This window comes from Tamandua tetradactyla, chromosome 13, assembly GCF_023851605.1.
Source record: "Tamandua tetradactyla isolate mTamTet1 chromosome 13, mTamTet1.pri, whole genome shotgun sequence".
Taxonomy (NCBI): Eukaryota; Metazoa; Chordata; class Mammalia; order Pilosa; family Myrmecophagidae; genus Tamandua; species Tamandua tetradactyla.
This window is the reverse complement of record NC_135339.1, coordinates 83,903,997-83,922,926: the sequence shown is the minus strand read 5'-3', so window position 1 is coordinate 83,922,926 and position 18,930 is coordinate 83,903,997. Positions and strand designations below refer to the sequence as shown.

Here is an 18,930-nt window from a genome sequence, read left to right as displayed (position 1 = left end):
GGGTGGGCTTCCAGGTGAGCTGGCCCTGGAGGGCAGTGGCTCATTACCAGCTTCACGATGCTCAGGTATGCCTGCAGCAGTGTCCCCCAGGCCAGGCAGGGGCCCGAGCCTGGTTTCTGCATGTGGACTGGACCACAGTCACCCCAGAGTTACCAGCCTGGGGTGATGGGGCCAGGCCTGGACCTCCCCTCTCTGTGCTCCAACTCTTGTGCAGGTATTCACCCTCCTGGACTGGCCACATCTGTTTAGGAGACCCCTCCCCTCCCCCTCCACATGGAAGGAGACCCCCTTGGTCTGGAGAGCTGCAGGCTGGGGTTTATTGGGGTGGTGACATCATGTCGTAGATTCTATTCCACAGGAACCCATGGCAGTCTTTAATACCAAATTTCTAATTGTCTCAGGTTTAAATTATAGCTCTTCCCACTGTAATCATTTGCCAACAAAGCTTTGGATTATGAATCTTCTTTATTGGGGTCTATAGAGTAAATTGGGGTACAGTCATATAGTGAAATACTCTGAAGCCACTAAAAAGAATAGAGCAAATCTACATAAAGGAAAGGTGGCCGTATATCATTCTTTGCCCTTTCCTTTTTTTAAGTGAAAAAAAAGCTAGCTGTAGAAGAACCTGGATTTTTTATTCCATTGTATTAAATAATGAGTACATGTTTCTGGAAAGCCAAATACCAAACCAGTAACAATAGTTTTCTTGTGGGTATGGAGCTTGGAACTTGCAATTTTTAATTTATCTGTTTCTCGTGTGTACAATTAGCATGCATATTTTTAAATTAAAAATCCTTTTTGTTGATATAGAGATAATTATTGGGCCAGTCCAGCATGGCGGGACTCTTAGGGCGAGGCCCTTTTTTTGAATGAGACAAACATGAGGCTAAGAGTTCAAAAGACTAGGGTTTGAGACTTGGGTTTTCTCTTAACTTGGGGTTTTGAATCTTTTTTGGGTCATGGATCCCTTCGACTGCATGATGCAGTCGATGGATCTCTTCTTAGAACATTGCCTTTAATACATAAAATGAAATACATCTATTTCAGAGTTACAAAGGAAGCCAAATATATTGAAATAAAGTTATCAAAATATTTTTCAGCAACAAGTTTATGATATAGTAATATATGCACTTCATAATTAACAAGATCTAGTGGCAGGTCTAATAACTACCATAATTTAGACTCAGCAGTGAGCATATGTGATATTTTAAGAAATCTGCAGCAATCAAATGTTGCATGAAAATAACTGTGATTGCTATTGGTGAGAAAGTCAGATATGCTAATTGTACTGTGATTTATTGCCATCATTCATAAATGAAAGAAATGCTAAATTAGGGGTAGTTAAAATGAAGATAAAATTTTTTTTCCATCGATATCACAGATCTCTGTTTCAGTTTTCCACTAGTGCTCTTAACTGGCTGTGAAGTGTTGAATAATATCATTCCCTCTCTCAGAGTCTCAATCTCCCCATCTATAAAATGAGGGGCATAGAGATAGCAAATATGTATCATATTACATGTTAACTGTGATTGATTGGTAGTGACTTGGAAAGTCATGTTGCCAACGGTTTTGAGATCACCTCTGAGCTCAGTTGGAAAGGATGTCATGGATGATTGGTGATGTCTGCCATGGGCACTAGACCAGGTCAGGAGAAAGAGTATGCATGGCATAAATTTCTACTAGATACGCCTTATAGCCCCTTCCAGTTCTGGTATTCTAATGTCCAAAATGAATTATTCACTTCTAACTCTAATTAAAAATATCTCTTGTGCAACTACAATAACAACAGTACAAAGGTTGTTAGTATTTCCCTAGGGTTTGTGTGTATGTGTGTGCAGAGTTGGCACCACCAACACTCTACCCCTGTGGGCCAAGTCTTCTGATAGACTTTTCATTAAACGAAATTGTAAGCATTACCTTGTGTTTCAATAATAGGATGGTTAGTGGGAACAGATTGTCTAGAAAGAAAACAAGAATTAGTAAACACAGTCTTAAAAATGAGCCATCTGGAGATTTATTTACATAAGAAAAGGGGAAAGCCTCGGTATTTTTCATGCTGGGGTTTATTTCTCTTGCAAGTAGCCACAGGGGTGTATTTGTCATGAACACACATTGAGCTTTTTAGGAGGAATGCCGAAAGCACGAAAAAATAATGTTCATTTGGTTAGTGATTTGGGGAATGGGAAAGAAGAGAAGGGAGAGAGTGAGAGAATCACAAAGGAAGTTTTTGAATGAATTTCAGGATATGGGATTTCAAAATTGTGACAGTGCACTCATACCCTTGTTTTTAAATTACACATTCTGCCCAAATTGTCAAATGAGAACAATTTTCCTATAACAAGGTCAAATTTGAAGGCATTAAACCAAGATACTAATGCTGAGGGACTGCAGGAGAGTGCCGAAGGGAGGCGACCTTGACACAATTTGACTAGCAGTGGGAACATGAGCCTTCCACCACACAGAGCCCTGGGGTGTCCCACCAGCTCTGTAAAACCACTTAGCCCCCTTTTCCAACTAGCCCTTTTTGCCATTGTTCCCTCCGGAACAGCACGTCAAAACAGTCCTTTCTTCCTGGGAATCCTGACCCCATTACTTCTCCTCCTTTACTCGTTTCCCAAACCACCAGGACTGTTCATCCATAGGGGAGGGTCACACAGATTACATGAAAGAGAAGAGGGTAGGCTCCCATAGGTAACTGAGCTCACCAAACCCACGTCTGCATCACGCCAGCCCTGGCTGTATGGCCTGCCATGCCTGCAATGTGACGGTGGGGGTAAAAATAGCTCCACTGTGTCTGGGCAAGCACTGTTTGGCCAACAAACCATTAATAAGTCAACTGTTGGACTGACTCTACAGAAAGATAGCTTTCTGCTCCTGGACTGGGTTGGGTCGTAAAGTATATTACATGTTTGTTCTGGATATTATGTCGCTCAGGGCAGCAAATCTTTTTAGGGGCAAGAAGAGGCAAGACTGAAAAGCCTGAGTAGGCCTTCTGCCCCAGGGCCCTTGCAGTCAGAAACAGCTGCAAGGAGGAGGGGAAGAGAGGTTTGAAGGCGGAATGTAGCTGGAAGGCACCCAGCAATTCAGAGCCGTCAGCATGGAAGATAATTACCCTGCTGACAGGTCTCTAATGTGTACCTGGCTTGGTGTGTGTGTGTGTGTACACGTAGGGTCTGGTTAACTCTGTCTTTCCCAGCAACTTGTGGGCATATTCCATATCTGGGTGGGAGGGGGGAAGGATTCATGAGTCAAGATCCAGGATTCTAAAGTGTTGTGTTGTGAACAAATCTGCAACTAAGCTCGAAAACGCGGGAAATGCAAGAAAATGACAAAATTTAAAATGGAAGGGTCTAGTACTCTCGGCTGGTGTCTGGATTGGAGAAAATGTATCCAAAATGGTCTGTGAAGGAGGAGATGATTGGCTGATTAATTGACTGAATGGAATTATAAGAAGAGAAACAAGTAATACTCGCAGGCCCAACTTTAGGGCTAAGGTCTCTCCATGGTCTCTCTCACTGTCGGAACTCTTAGGGGACCCATTTTTCAGATGAGGATCCTGAGGCTAAGTGACTTGGCTAAGGCTATCCAGCTAGCTAGAGGTAGAGCTGGGATTTCGGCCTACATAACCTAACTCCAAACCTATTTTCATAGCCATAACTTAAGCAAAGATAAGCTTGGTCTTATCCAAATGACAAACGGGGGCATGTGACAAAGTGTGAGGAGCACTGGAAGAAGAGAAGGCTCCGATTCATAATTCACGAACCTAAGAACTCCTCCTGTAACATTGGGCGAGTCATCATTATTTCATATGTGGCTCCTGATGAAGCCATCAAGACCTTCATTATTTATCACAACTAATATGTGCAATAGGAATGATAAGTTTGTGGCAATATTAGATTTGGATTTCAAAAGGGTATGTATGAACATCTGAAGGTGACATCAGACAATAATGAAATTGGAAGGTCTTCTAGTTCAGTGATTCCAGACCCGGCAAAACTAAACTACTTAGGGTGTCACAATTGTGAAAATTCTGTAGACAGACTATGGCTGTATATTTAGTATTCAATGTTGAGTAAATACATGTCAAAAAAACTACCCTAAATAAAGGCTTTTAAATGAATTGTTACCATTGTGACATCATTTACACCTATTTGAAAGCATTCATATATACCTGGAAGAGACAATACAATTACTCAGAACACAGACTCTGCTTCCTGGGTCCAGGTTAGGAATCAACCTTCCAGGTATGTTTCAATCCTAATGAGAAAGGAATGGATTTGCCCAAGTAGCACAAACGTGTTTGTCTTTTTAGTATCAAAGGACCCTCTTTTGACTTTCTGTATGATCCAATATTTTACCATCCAGTACGATTCAGACAAGAATAAAAGCCAAGGAAATGGCAGTCTAATTTCACCATCAAGGACGTTAGACAAAGTGTCTGCCTCTCGGCTGAAGTAATGGATATGGGTTGTTCCATCACAGTCATTCCAGAAGACTGGGCTTCAGAGTCGGGCAAGCCAAGGTGTAAGTTCAGAACTCTGTTTTCCACTTCCAGTTCCCATTATTGAGAGCCTCCATTGGTTCCTCGATGATAGCAGTTGGGGGAAACGTGATCTATCACAAACCAAAGAGCTACGAAGCTGCATTCTTGCCCCAACCCCCATCCCCCAAAGCAGAATTGGCTTTGCTTAATTCAGTCTTGCCAGGAGCAGCAAATTCCACAGGCACTTGGTAGGGTTTTATCTGATTGTTCCTCTCAGGCACTGACATACTGTAACTCATTGCTGATGGAAATGAAAGGTAATGTAATACTGATATTATGCTACTTTTCCATGAGACCCGTAAGCAAGAATCATGCTTATTCTCCATTCATCTTTTTCTCTTTCTGAAGTTTGCAGAATTTTACTCGCCAGAACAAATTTGCACACTCTGTCATCATTTTAGAACACATGGCACTAGAATCTTCTAACATTCCTGGTATCTTCAACTTGAGAGCCCAAAAGATCTCTTTCTTCTTAGAAATGAATTAGCGCTTCAATTTGCAGATGCAATGACAGGCTATATTTTATGGCTTCCTCTGTCTTGACGCATAAATACTTGGAGGGCCAGGTGAACTTAAATGATAGATTATGAAAGGCAATTCCATCTTTCATTGCAAGGGCGATATTGTGCACTTTGCTAGCTTTCAGAGATAGTGCAAGTGGCAAGGATTCAACAATAATTGTGAGTAGACTTTAGTAGGCTTATAGTTCCAACTTGTTTTGGGGCTCAAATTTTGGAAGACAGCCTATGAAAATAGCAATTTTCATGGGGGAAAAAAGCAGGTCCTGAGGCATTTCGTTGGGGCAGACATTAGTTCCATTTAGGGCTTAAACCAGCCCACAGTTAATTGTAGGTCTCTTGCATTAGCTTGTAGGAGCAGTAAAAGCATGTAATTCGAGCTAATCTGATGGGCAAATGAACTGGGTACTTGGTGCCAAGTGAGACCGTGAAACAAAAGGACACATGTGTTTTCAGGGAAAAAAAAATAACACAACATAATGTAGTTTCAACTGTTGCACACGTGAAACTCTGGAGAATTCTTCTGAGGGTTTGTCACTTTAGAAAAGTACCTCAAGGGTCCAGTGGATAAACTTCTGGAGCCCGGCAGCTCTCAGTTACCAGGACAGTAAAGTATGTATCCTGGAATTATTTGGGTTAGGAGGGGCAGCTTTTAGGAGAGCAGGTTTATTTCAACAAATTATCAAATTGTCCTTGAGAAAACCCATCTGTGTCTTGTGGGTCTTAGCATTTATTTGACCTGGCTGTACCTTAGAATTAGCCTAGGCCTCATTCCTAGCAATTCTGATTTAATTGGTCTGGGGTTGGGCCCAGAAAGCTTTGCTTTCTGAAAGTTCCCCCAAATGATTGCAATGTGCTGTTGGCAGTTTGGTTCAAGAACTACTGATCTAGTGGCAAATAGGCCTAAGGAAGGGGAGCTGAGAGCTGATGTTATTGGACAGAATTTAAGTTACCTGAGAGGGAAGTGATACAGGATCACCTGGGAGGTTATAGATGGATATTTGGTGCTCTGCAGTGAACTGCATTGGTCCATAGTGTAGGATTTGTGGTCCCTGGGAGCTGAATAATACACTGGTGGTTTCTCTACTATCATTCGTCCATAGACTGACTTCCTCAAAGCACAAACGTAACATGACTTTATTTAAATAAGATGTGGCTCTCATTTGCTCCAGGCTACAGTAAACCTTTCTAAGGACACTGACTCTTGAATCTCTTTCTTAAGACTGGACCTCAGAAAATGGTCTTCACTTATAAATGCAAAGTTGTTTTTTCTTGGGGTGGTGGAGTGGTTTGCCTGTGAAGGCTCTTGAATGCTGAGCTTCCCAGGGTCTTTATTATCCCCCTTTCCACGGGCATCCAAGGTGTGGGTGCAAGGACCTGTTGGGGGGCTACTTTCAGGATAGACAATCAAACCACTTAATCATTTGAGTAAGAAAATAAACATTTCAGCAAAAGTGTTGAACCAGTAAGTCATTATGCTTTGAATATATTTAGTTAATTTAAACCAATTATGTTAAAATCAGGCCTTTGTTATTACCATTAAAAAAATTTATTAGGGCAAAAATTTTATGGTTTTTTTGGTCCCCAAAATTTGTGGCTTAGACTTAGACTCTTCAAAAATAAGTGGCAGAAAATGAAATAGTAACTCAAACATAAGCGATCATAGGTTTTGAAATCTGAGTATTCTCTAACATATCACTGATTAATAGGGTTCATCCGAAAGGACACTTGAAAAAGAGAAGGTGGTCTTGTCTGTTGTAGACCAGATACTAATCCCATGTTAGAGAACACACTCAGCGTATTGTGTTTCTACTACAGATGTTTATATAGAAAGAGGAGATTGAAGAACAGGCCTGTCCCTACTTAGTAATTACTGTGACTTCATATTGAATCAGTTAATTACTTGTAAGTATGTAAGTTATGATCTCACTGAAGTTAAAATTAGCCACATCATCAGTATCTTTAGTTCTGTAGTTAAGGATCTCAGATTCAGGTGAACCAGCTATGGGGAAATGGAATGTCAAAATTATTTTGTAACAAGCATTTAAGATAGTGAAACATTCACATGTAGAGAGGCAGGAGCTCTGTGAGTCAGAAACTTTGAACATTTTGGTTGTATTTTAATTTATATGAATGTCTATATCCTGAGAAGGCTGCATTCCAGGACCCAAGAACAGTTCACTCTTCCCTCCCTCCCTGCCTCCCTTTCTCCCTCATTCAATGAACATCTGCTGAACATTGACCCTTCTCTACCCTGCAGGAGGTAGCACTACATGGACCCTTTGTGGATTGAGACTTTTTGGGTACGCAGGACAAAGGTGTAGGATTTTTAAGGTGTTAAGATTCTGAGTGGAAAGCCCACCTTGCCAACCTTCCTGCATGTCATCCTCAGGGGCTGCTTGGTGGTGCCTGGCAGGCAGGTGAGTTACTCGGTGAGGCACAGTAGATAAGGAAGTATCACTAAGGGCTTCTGATCTTCCTCCACATACAACCTCCTCCCAAGAGATGGAGTGGAAATTCAATGAAAAAAAGTAGCAGTGCATGTGTGAAGTTCAGAGAGCGGGAGGGGATGAGCCTCCTCTGTTACTTCTTTTGTCCAGATTCTCATCACTGAATCACATTTTGGCTTTTAGCTAAAGCATGGCATTTCCTTTCCTGCCTTTTGAATGGTGGTCTCTGATGGCCCGTATTTCTACATAAGTGGCACAAATGTAGCTGGTAGTGATAGGGCAAATGGATTAATGGGATTGTTCGTCATAAAATTTGCATGGCTGACTTATTTTTTCCTAAAAAGACTGTGTGATAACATTTCAGCAGTTTGGGAGCATGGAGAGAGTCTGAGTAAGCCCACCATGCTAGCACAATTATTTACACTTTTATGTAGTCCCTTTTGTTCTTTTTTTATACATACATTTTCTTGCAGTAGTTTTACAGTATATCTATTTTTTATCCTCTCCCCATTAACATTATACCATAAGTACATGTCTATGTCTATAGAGCTTTGTGGAGACATAACATCCCACCAAAAGGACACACCATAATTTAATGGACTAATCCCTACTATATGTTGTATATTTAGGTTGCCTCCCATCTTTCGCTGTTATAAATCATGTTGCAGTGGTTGGTTTTTCTTTAAGCTGAAGTCCTAAACATAAGATCACTGGTTCAATGAACATGAACAGTTTTATGCCTCTATGCATACTGTTTTGTTTGGATTTGTTTGGATTGTATGCATTTTCCTAAGATTTTTTTTTTTTATTGTTGTTACTTTGGTCATAACATTGCATTACCATCTCTGGTTTCTAATCATGGGTGCCTCAGCTAAGATGACACATAATGACCATCACAACTCCCTGAAACCCTCAGTCGTAGCTCTCAGACAAAAATATTCTTCAAGGCTAAATATGTCCATTCTCTCTCCTAGCTTGAAAGAGATTTATAACTTGGAAAATCTGAGTAAAGTCTCTGTGCCATTTCTCAACTGAGAGTGGGAAAAAAATCACATTTCACACTTAAAAAGCAATTTGGGATTTAATTTGGGCTCTTTGATAATTCAGGGAGAATTGAGATACTTGACATCTACTTGCTTCTTAGCAGAATTGAAGAAGAGTCCCAAGTTGAGAAGTTTAAGGAGTGATCATTAGAATTCGGGGCAAACATTTTAGAAGACAGAAGTTAATGATCTTATTATGTCTTTTGAAAGAGTGTCATTGGTATTTCTTGTTAAGATAGTTTGGGTTTTATATTGGGTATCAACGTGGAATGGTTAGTTCTATAAAATATATTTGTAGTTCTCATTTTGATACAAGGAAATAATGTATTTTAAGAATAAATACAGAAACTGGTGTTAGGCATGGTGCCACACTTCAATAGGAAGGGGTAGATGAGAGAATTACTTGTGTTTGGGGAAAAATTACTTATCTTGAACCCATAAATTTTTTTTGACACTTAATAAAATCAGACAGTATGTGACTTTTGTGACTGGTTTCTTCCACTTAGCATTATCTTTTTGAGGCTGATCCATGTTGTGTGTATCAATTCTTTGAGCCTTTTTGTTGCTGAATAATATTTCACTGCATGGACAAATATTTTACCTGTCTATTCATCAGTTGATGGGCATTTGGATTGCTTTTACTTTTTGGCTATTACCAATAATGTTGCAATGAACTTTCACAAGCAAGTTTTGGGTGGACAAAAGTTTTTATTTCTCTTGGATACAGACTTAAGAGTGGAAGGTCCCCTGGTAACTCAATGTTTAACTTTTTAAGAAACTTCTAAACTGTTTCTTTGTTTCACTTATGGAGATGGATGAGTTTTTGCTTAGACATGCTACTGTCAGCTTGGATGAAGGGAATGGCCCAAGTTAGGGATGAGAAAGTAAGACGGTGGAGGAGTGCTTCAGTCTGAGGAAATTTTGTTGTGGATCATTTTCAGAGTAAACCATTCATTTCAGTAAACCCTTCACCTGTTCACATATTTATGCAATTGTGAAATCAGAGTAGGAGATCAGCAGTCTGAAAGATGTGACATGGTCCATTTCTGAACCTTCCTCTAATTCTAAATGCCTGCCTTACATTTTAGGAATCAGTTTTCATGTGGGAAAACAAATACCACACCTCCCCCCAACTTTCTTAATAAATATCCTTTTTGAGCCTCCTAATAAAACAATTTCTCTTCCTGCCTGCAGTTCAATATACCTATGTGGATTCCTTGGGAACCAATGGAGAGAACCAATAGATCACCAAGTGTTTGGATTCTGCTGTGTATGTGAAGGTTATAATTATTTGAAGCAGAATCCTTTTAATAAGACAGGAGGCAGTCTTTGGAGAAGGTATCTGAAATTGACATTTAATAAATTGAAGAATGTATACCACTGGTAAATTAATGTCCTTATTGGATGCTTGAGTTTTCACTTTTAAACTTCTGGATAGGACTACTCTGAGGAATGTGACATCGGCCATGGTGTTAAACCTAAAATGGTTTATTCACATGAAAGTTGGCTGTATTGATCCTTTTTCTTTCTTCTTTGGTAGAAAGATGATATTAGTTTTGTGTAATTATATCTGTAGGTGGCATTAACCACAGAATTTAAGGTTTGTCTTCCTTTTGGCAAATGTACCTTGGTTTGTGACTTGACAAGTGGCTTCTTTGGCTCACTCGTATAATCACACTGCATGTGCTGGTTGGAAATGAGAGTATCGGGCTGCTGATTTATATTCCATGAAGTGAGTTTTCCTGTGCCAGCCCAGAAAAGTCCTACCATTGCTGAAGTGTTCAGTTTTCTTGTGGCTTCTACAGGCCCTGTAAGTCATCCAGGATGTAGATTTTGGGACACTCCAAAAGATCTAATTATGGGTGTGATGATTGGCCAACACTTCAAGCAAAAATCCGAATAGTAAACCTGGACCTTTTTGTTTTTAAATTAAAGGTCAATAACCCAGTGTCAACAGCTTTAGACAGCTTGGGTTATATCTCTTAAGAAATAATCAAAGTCAGCAAGAAAAAACAAACCCAGATCATTCCGTTGCTTATAAATGAAGAAATCCAGTTGTCTTATATGCTGTAACTGACACGATTTGACATGCTCATTTTTTTTTTTAAGTCTTTGGGTTTTGAATAATTGCTTCTTGCAGAAAGCCTGTATTTTCTGTACTCTGTGGTTACCAAGCTGTACTTGACTTTTAAAAGAGAGTCAAAGGAACGTACCCTTGTGAGAAATTGATGCTTTGTGGACTACAAATGAGAGGTTTCACGATCTTTGAAGCTAGAAAGGCCAAATCTAAGCTTAGAAACCACATCGCCAGACTACATTTTATATTCCTTATTGCTTTACTAAATTGAACTGTCCTTTCGTTGGAATTGAAAAAAGATGTCGCAGAGATTCAGGGTTTAGATAAGTGATTTTTCCCATCTGGCACAGAAGACAGAGAGTTTTCTTTGATCATTTCAGTCCACAAGTAGGGCTGAATGGTGGAATGCTCTGAAAGGTGGCTCTAGTTCTAGAACAGTGGTCCTCCACCAGGGGCAATTTTGCCCTGCCAAGGGGTATTTGGCAACGTCCAGAGGGGTAGAAATCAGGGACGCTACTAGGCATCCCTACAATGCACTGGGCAGAGCCCACACAAAGAATTATCTGTCCCCCTCTCCCCTCCGGGTCCGCACTGCTGAGATGGAGAAAGCCAGCCCAAGAGGCATGGTCCTTAGCACTTGGTGAGGAGATTCTTGTTCTACTGCTCACAGAAGACAGAAAAAGAAGATGCAGTCTCTTTCTTCCAACAAAATGTTCTCTTGATTCGGCATCTCCTTTTGTGGGACTGCTCTGAAAGAGAGCGGCAGAATAATCAGAAACGTGATGGCAGCTACCTGCCTGCAAACGTGCAGCCAGTCCCCGGAAGCATGCCCGCCGCCGGCGCTGCGTCCCTGCACAGCCCTGGCAAGATCCTACAGGCCTGTGCTGACTTTCTTCCTTTATTTGTCGAATGTTTAATAAAATGCTTTCAATCCGGGTTAACTTTCTTCTTCTTTGTTGCTAAACATGTGCTGTCTCTGAGGGATTATTCTTTAAGCCTTCACCTTTCTTGGAAGGGAAACACTTTGACAAGCAGATTAGGAAGTCTTTCAAAGTCACTGTGACCTCTAGTCCATTTGGAACCTTGTTGACACGAAGCTCTATTTCCCTTAGCCACATCCGCAGGGACGGGAAACCACCCCGTCAGGTTTCCAGAGTCAAAACGTCCAAGCCTTCTGGGGGCTGAAAATGAAGAGGTGTGTAGCCAGCTGCCCTTTCTCCGGTCTCTGGGCCCCCCTCCCCCCCCTTCCCTGGCCATGTGAGCCCCACAGATCCCTGAGGCTGTTCCATGCAGGAGAAAAGTGAATGACACCCTAAGAAGCAGTATGGGTCCTTACTAAGAAGTTCGTGACACTCGCTGCCTTCCCTCCTCTGCTTTTTAATCAGACTCAGAGAGGGATCTAAGCTTAAAGGGGTGACTGGCTACTCTGTTTTTTTGAGAAATCGGTGATGGTGGTGGGATGGCGGGAGGAGAAGCCTTGAAACCTAGATGTCTTCTTCATCCCCTCAGAACACCCACGTTGGGCCATCAGGTTTGGCACGCTTGTTTTCAGCAAATATTTATTGCACTACCCTGGGCTAAACACTTTGTGAATGGGAAAGGAAATCCAGTGTGGGTTTTGCCCTGTCCTTTTTGAGGATTCATAAACAACCCTACAAAGGGAAAAGTATTGTCCTTGTTATGCAGATGAAGAAACTGGGGCTTAGGGAATCAAGTAACCTGTTGAAGGTCATATGCCAGGATCTGGACTTGGGCAGATAATTTTATATTTTCAAGGCTATGTTATATATTTGGAGCTCAACAAATGTCCCTTGAGCTGAAATTTTGTCCACATGAAGCAAAATCATATTGTCTGTGTGTGTGCCAGTCGTGGTGTCAACCGTTTATGCTGAGCAATCTCAAAATCAAATCTCGGGAGCTGGCCACAGTGGCTCAGTGACAGAGTTCTTGCCTGCCATGCTGGAGACCAGGGTTTGAGTTCCGGAGCCTGCCCATGTCAAAAAAAAAAAATAATAATAATAAAATCGAATCTCTGGGATCCACACCATGAATGCGATGGCCCAGGGGAGACGTACCTCTTCCTCCCCAGCCGGGTCCAGTGGTCCTCTCTGGCCCAGAAATCAGCGCACCTTGCTGCAATGAGCAGCATCCTGGCGTTTCAAGATAATTTTCCATCCTAGACCTTAACTATGAACATCCCTTTTGCCCTGGTGCTTGGTGGAAGAAATGGGGACTCATTTCAACTCTGTTGGAAAACCCAGCTGGGTTGCCCTCACTGAGACTTGGCATCCCCATCTCTAATAGGTGCCAAGGTGGCTAGAGTGACACAGTCCTTGGACAGGTGGCCACTGGGCCATTGAAATGTGGCTTAGTCTAAGTCGGGATGTGCTGTAAGTATAAAATCGTATCAGATTTCTGAAACCTAGTACAAAAAGAAGTAAAATATCCCATTAATAATTTTTTATTGATTACATGTTGAAATAACAACATTTTGGATATATTGGGTTAAATAATAGATATCATTAAAATTAATTTCATCTGTTTCTTTTTATGTCTTTAATGTGGCAAATGGAAAATTTTAAATGACATACGTGGCTCTCATATTTCTATTGGACAGTGGTGGTCTATAGTGCACTTTATGGGTGATTTAATGAGTTTTCAAGGAAAATATGACTATATGTGCCAATTTTATTAGCCAACTCTCCCACTCCAAATGAATATGCAACTCCATTATAATTGTTAAAATAACTCTAGGAAGCAGACTTTGCATTTTCACGAATGAATAAAATGGTGTCTTGGTGAGATTAATTTATCAAGGCAAACTCCTGAAGCAGCAGAGATAGAACTGAGAGTGGAATTGGGGTCTAGTTGAACCCAACCTCTGGTCTCTCTTCCTTATCCTTCCTGAGAAAGTAACCCAAAGCATGCCAAGGGATGATATACGGCCGCTCTTTTTGCCAGGTACACACTGAAATTACAAATCCTCTAGATTAGGATTTTCTTCTTGACACTTACTTAAAAACAGTGTGTAAAAATTCCCAGGAATTCCATTGTTCTCCTTAATTGGTCCTCAGTCAAGCCAGGTTTCCATATTTTAATGTTTTAATCCCTTGTAAAAGTTATAGGAATAGAAAAGAAATAGCTACTTTAAAAAGAACATTTTTCTTTATTGTTGAATGAGTTCGTCACCCCTGGGTTACTTTAGCACCATCAGAGGAGACTATGTTTTCAACACCATGCCCCATTTGGGTTTTGTTCCATGAGAGGATACAAGTCATTTGGGTTTTGGCCAACTTCCTCACAGGCCACACACAGCCACTGGCTAAGGTGTATACCATGCAGCACTGAGCACAGCTGAGGCTCTGCAGCCATTATTTCACTTTCTGTCATATAGACTGTCTCATCGCTGGCCACCCTTGTTTGCTTTTTACTTTGAGTCTCCAGCCAGCATTTTCCGGCAAAAGCAGATTTTTGTTCTACAAAGTTTTAGGCTGAGATCTTGACTACCAGGAGGAAGGAACTCATCTGCCAGTTTTCCACCAATTTTATTGTCCACTCTTACAATTGAGAAGCAGGTTGAGTTATGTGAACCATTGGGGCATTGGAACCAGGAGCTTTTTCTTCATCTTTTCGGATATGCATGATTTTGATTTTGGAACAATCACAATTAAAAGCCTTGAGGACACCTTGGAACTTGAGACATTCAACCCTCAGGGTGACAGATGAGAAAAAGTCACAGCAGTAGCTGGTGGCAGATGTGAGGGTAGAACCCACCAAAGCCGATGCTGCCAGGTGGGCTGGCTTAGGGCTGGGGCCAAATTGCTGGGACAATGCCATCACCTCTGCATCCATGCCCTGGGTGGTGACCTGTCCCTCTTGCATAGTTAGCTATGAGTCACTAATCAATGTGGGTGATGATTGAAAATAAAAAGTAGAAAGTAAAAGGTTGTGTCTCCAGCCCCATCTGGCCTCCACAGCCCCAGACTGACATCTTCAGTTGATCAACTGATGTTCCCATCTGAGGGTCCTGTAACAAGGTCAGCAACCCCTGACAGGTACCTACTATGTGCCCGACACTGCTCCAAACACTTTGTGTGGACGCATTTAGTTCCTGCCATAATTTGTTGTTGTCACTATTATCATCCCCATTTTACAAATGAAGAAACTGAGGCATTGAGAAATGAACAAAATTGCCCAAAGTGGCACAGCGAGGTAAGTATCGAAGCTAGAATTATGGACACAGGCAGAGGCTGGCCTTTGAACTGTGCATTCAACCCCTACACTGTGCTGCCCCAGTTGGTGAGACCCTCCAAGGTATTAGGTCCCAAACGGAGCACTTGTCTTCATCCTCAGCCAGCCCCTCATCTCCCTGCCCCATTTTCCAAATGGTTTTGCACGCCCTTAATCAGGGAGGGTGAAGCCTCCCGCCACCTACCTCTACTCGGAATGTTGCCAGGTAGATGTACCTCCTCAGCACTCTTTCCGCCCCTTTCCATCACAGCAGCCCACATGGAGCTCAGGGGCTGGTCCCAGCTTTGGATCATAGAATAGTGAAAGAGAGGAACTCTCCCCTCCCCACAGAGGACTGTCACCCCTGAAAACTGTGAGAGCCTCCCAGATACCTTGTTCTCTCCATTTTTCCAATCAGAGAACTGGCCACATGAGAAGCAACCCACAGCTCCTATGTAAATACACACTGCAGGTCCCACACCAGCCCGGCAGAAGCGACCCCTCATTTGAGGCCTGGGAATCTTTAAAAGCTCCTCTGGTGATTCTGATAGGGAGCTGGTTTAGGGGACACTTTTTACTCACTCTTCCTAAACAGATCTCCACGCAGGCCATTTTTTTTCCTGCATCAACACCTGTGGCAGCCAGTCTAAAGCCCTCCACCTCACAGGCATCTTGTCCCATGCCACTTCCAGTTGCATCCCCATTGGCACCTTCTACCCCAGCCGCTCCACATGGTACCACCTGGCAGATGTACAAGGAGAACTGCCCATGGGCCACCTACCAGGGCCCTTCGGCTGAGCTCAGGAGCTTACAAGCAGAGACCTGTGCGTGAGCGTGGGGGCCTCGTATCTGGGCAGAGGAGCCCCATCCGGGCACCATCTGCCTCCTAGAACCTGGGTGAGTGTGCGCTAAGCACAACCCTTTGTGGAGTGCTGTTAGTTTTGACGGCTATGTTGTTTCTGCTCAGGGCCCAACTCTTTAAGTGGAAGAAAGAGTTTGTTTTAAACTCTGCTACCATAAAGCTGAGGAGTGCTACATTCACAGGCACCGTATCTCCAAAGGGGCAGAATCCTCTTTACTAGTCCTGCCTTGCACCCCTCACCTCCTGGCCCATCGCTGCCAGGGGCGCCCACTCTCCTGGAAGGCTTCCTGACCCCGAGGACCTGGGAGAGGCTCTGATTCCTGATACTTCCCCCGGCCCATCCTCCCGCCTCTGTTGCCACGTGCCCCTGACCTACAGCTCTAAGACACCACCTGCACCCTGGGAGGGACTTTTTAGTAAGTGTGATTTTTAGGAAGTCTATGAAGAAAGCTGTGACTTCTGTCCCCTCTGTGCCTGTCTCCTCTTCACATATTGCAGGTGCTGCCTTCATCTCTTAATGCTCACTCCCCTCACCTCCCTACCTGGATACCTGAACCACAGCGTGCATGGAATTACTTGTCACATTTATTTACTCACTTGCTTGATTTATTCATACAATCAGCATTTATCAAATGCCCTGGTCTTCCTCTAGGCACAACGACTGGCTCCCTGCCTCAAAGAGTTTTGACATGAGTGCAATAATTCTTCTGCCTTCTTAAACCCATGCCTCTTTCACCACGCAAAAAGCTCGTATCCTCCTTTATCATTGATTGAACTATCACTGATTGACCATAACTGTTGGGACTAAAAGTCAGGCAAAGCAATGGTGATTAAATTTAGCTTGTGCTCCCAGCTTCTGGTTAGCGATTCTGCTCGCCCATCCCACCCTCCCTACAGACGCCCCCATACGTAGGAAACCTCAGAGTACAAAACTTGAATTTGTTTCCTCTTCTCTGCAGCATCTAGAACTAACCAGAAACTATCACGAACAAGGTGACCAAGTACCAGCAAGCCCGGCACACAGAAGGTCCCGGATAATAGCTGAAGAGGGACCACTTTATTTTTTCACCCTGTCTGTCTCTACCCAGGCAAGTACTGGATTATATAGAAACTCTGTTGCCTGCATCAAGTTTCCCACTATTTATGGCTGCGGCCTTTGCTAAACTCCCTTCATGTGCCTGCCAGCCCCCTGCTAGATGGGACGTCCCATGAGTGTAGAGATGATTCCCTTCTTCCTTCTCTTTCTCTCACACTCACGTGCACACACACACACACACACACACACACACACAGCCTAGCACTGTCCCTCATTCATCTTAGGTGCTCACAGCACATATGTTGAGATGATTAACAAAATGAAACTTTGAAAATTGCTGCCAGAATGCCCCCAAGATTCTGCCTTGTGGAATCTAGACTGCCTTCTTTTAAAACAAAGCTGCAAAGCACCTCGTACTTTTTGTCTTCCCTTTTCTTCCCCATTATCTTAACTATTAAAGGAAGCCACAGCTCTTTGGTGAGTCAGGTCTGGTCCCATCCCTGCAATTTCGAATGGGGAGGTAAGGCCAGCTCATGACGGCTTGTGGGAGAGCTGGTGGCTGGGCCTTGGGAAGGGACCCCAGCCTCGGGAACTGTGACCCCCACTGAAGGTGGACTGCCTGGGAGAAGGACTCTGGCTGCAGAAGGAGGCAAGCCCACCCACCCTCCTGGGGCAGCACCTGGCACGCCTTCACCATGACGCCTGGCAGGACATCCTACACCTGTGTTCCGGGGCTCAGCCATGCCCCAGGCAGCTGCAGGTGTGAGGGAGGGACACGGGTGATCCTGGCCAGGGTGCCGGCAGCCAGTGCACATTCTCTCTGACTGATCCCCCCCTGCCAGGTTTTGTGCCAAAGGAACGTGTCTCCTCGTCCATCTCACTTTTTGTTTATCACGCTAGAACCCTGCACTGAATACTGTCCTTAGAACTTCAGGAAAACTTCACCCAGGGACTAAACTGAGGCCACTTGCCTCATCGTCTGAGCCTAATAACAACGAACAGTGATTAGGAGAATAGCAGTCTGCATGGGTTATGTTCCAGATGCAGTGTTATTTAACTTAACTTTAATAAGCCTAAGAGACAGATATTATGCCACCCATTTTGCCATGCAGGAGACTGAGACTCAGAAACTGGGCAACTCCTCCTGTGCCATATTGCTGGGTAGGCAGCCAAGCTGGGATTTGAACCCATGTCAGTCTGACTCTAAATCCCCTGCTCTTTTCTAAATCTCTTACTTGATTACAAGGCAAAGTAATACTGTAAACAATATTGCAAAGAGAAAGCTTAATCTGCTAAAGAAAGCACATGCTTTAGCAGCCTAGGGAAAAAAAAATTTATTGCTAGCCTATCGATATATTCGTTACAAACCATATTACATTTCCCATAAAGCATTTCCTTGCGGACTTCTGTGTGGCAGTGATGTTAGCAAAGTATGAATTATTTTAGTACTTCAGAGTCATTAAACTACTTGCCTTTAAAATTAGTTACTTCTTCAGACTTTCTTCTAATTCAGACTGACAGTTTCCTGGAAGTAGCCTGAAGTAACATTGATCACATTTGCTAATTCTTTGGGTCACAAAAACAATCAGTTTGGCTTGCCAATATGCTAACTTTGTTCTAGCTCTATTTATCAAATATTCTGATGGTTTTAGTTCCCTCCATTAGAATTCATCTCTGCCCCTTCCAGCTTTATCTCATCCACTGGCTTGCTAAGCCTTTTTCTAGGACATTCCTGGACCAGAGTGTATGCTCAATGAATATTTATTGAATAAGCACTATTCATGGTATTAATCATTCAAAATGTTGAATGAACAGGGTTGAGACCCACAGCTCAGAATATCTCTGGGTCCCATCACTATATGGACACTAGCTTTCAATGGTCATCAGTGGCTGCTTGATGGCTCAATCCAACATCCTGTTCAGTCTTGTCATCCCTTCTTTATACCTCTGTACTTTCTCAGTTAATTTTCAGGACAAAATTCTCTACTTTTTTTTTTTAACCACCTGGCTTGTGGGGCTCAGTCTCTTTTGCTCCCACCCCCTCTGGTTATCCATAAAAGCTGGGGTTCTTCTCAGTTCCATTCTTGGTCCCCTTCTCTCCTCTCTCTACATTCTCTCCCCATGGTGAAGCCCCATCCACTCACATGTCTTCTGAACAACATCTAGATGAC

General features: G+C 42.8%; 1 long non-coding RNA gene across 3 annotated transcripts; it reads left to right on the top strand.

Moving 5' to 3' along the window:
* Window positions 1–4,146: 4,146 nt before the first annotated feature.
* Window positions 4,147–16,804, top strand: LOC143653271 (uncharacterized). 3 transcript variants are annotated; one of them, XR_013161211.1, is made up of 3 exons: window positions 4,147–4,244; window positions 4,366–4,524; window positions 16,683–16,804. It is a non-coding gene; the product is annotated as an uncharacterized LOC143653271 (long non-coding RNA). The 3 variants fall into 3 exon arrangements; XR_013161210.1 differs by lacking the exon at window positions 16,683–16,804 and adding an exon at window positions 9,749–9,917; XR_013161212.1 differs by lacking the exon at window positions 16,683–16,804 and adding an exon at window positions 7,322–7,475.
* The last annotated feature ends 2,126 nt before the right edge of the window (window positions 16,805–18,930 follow it).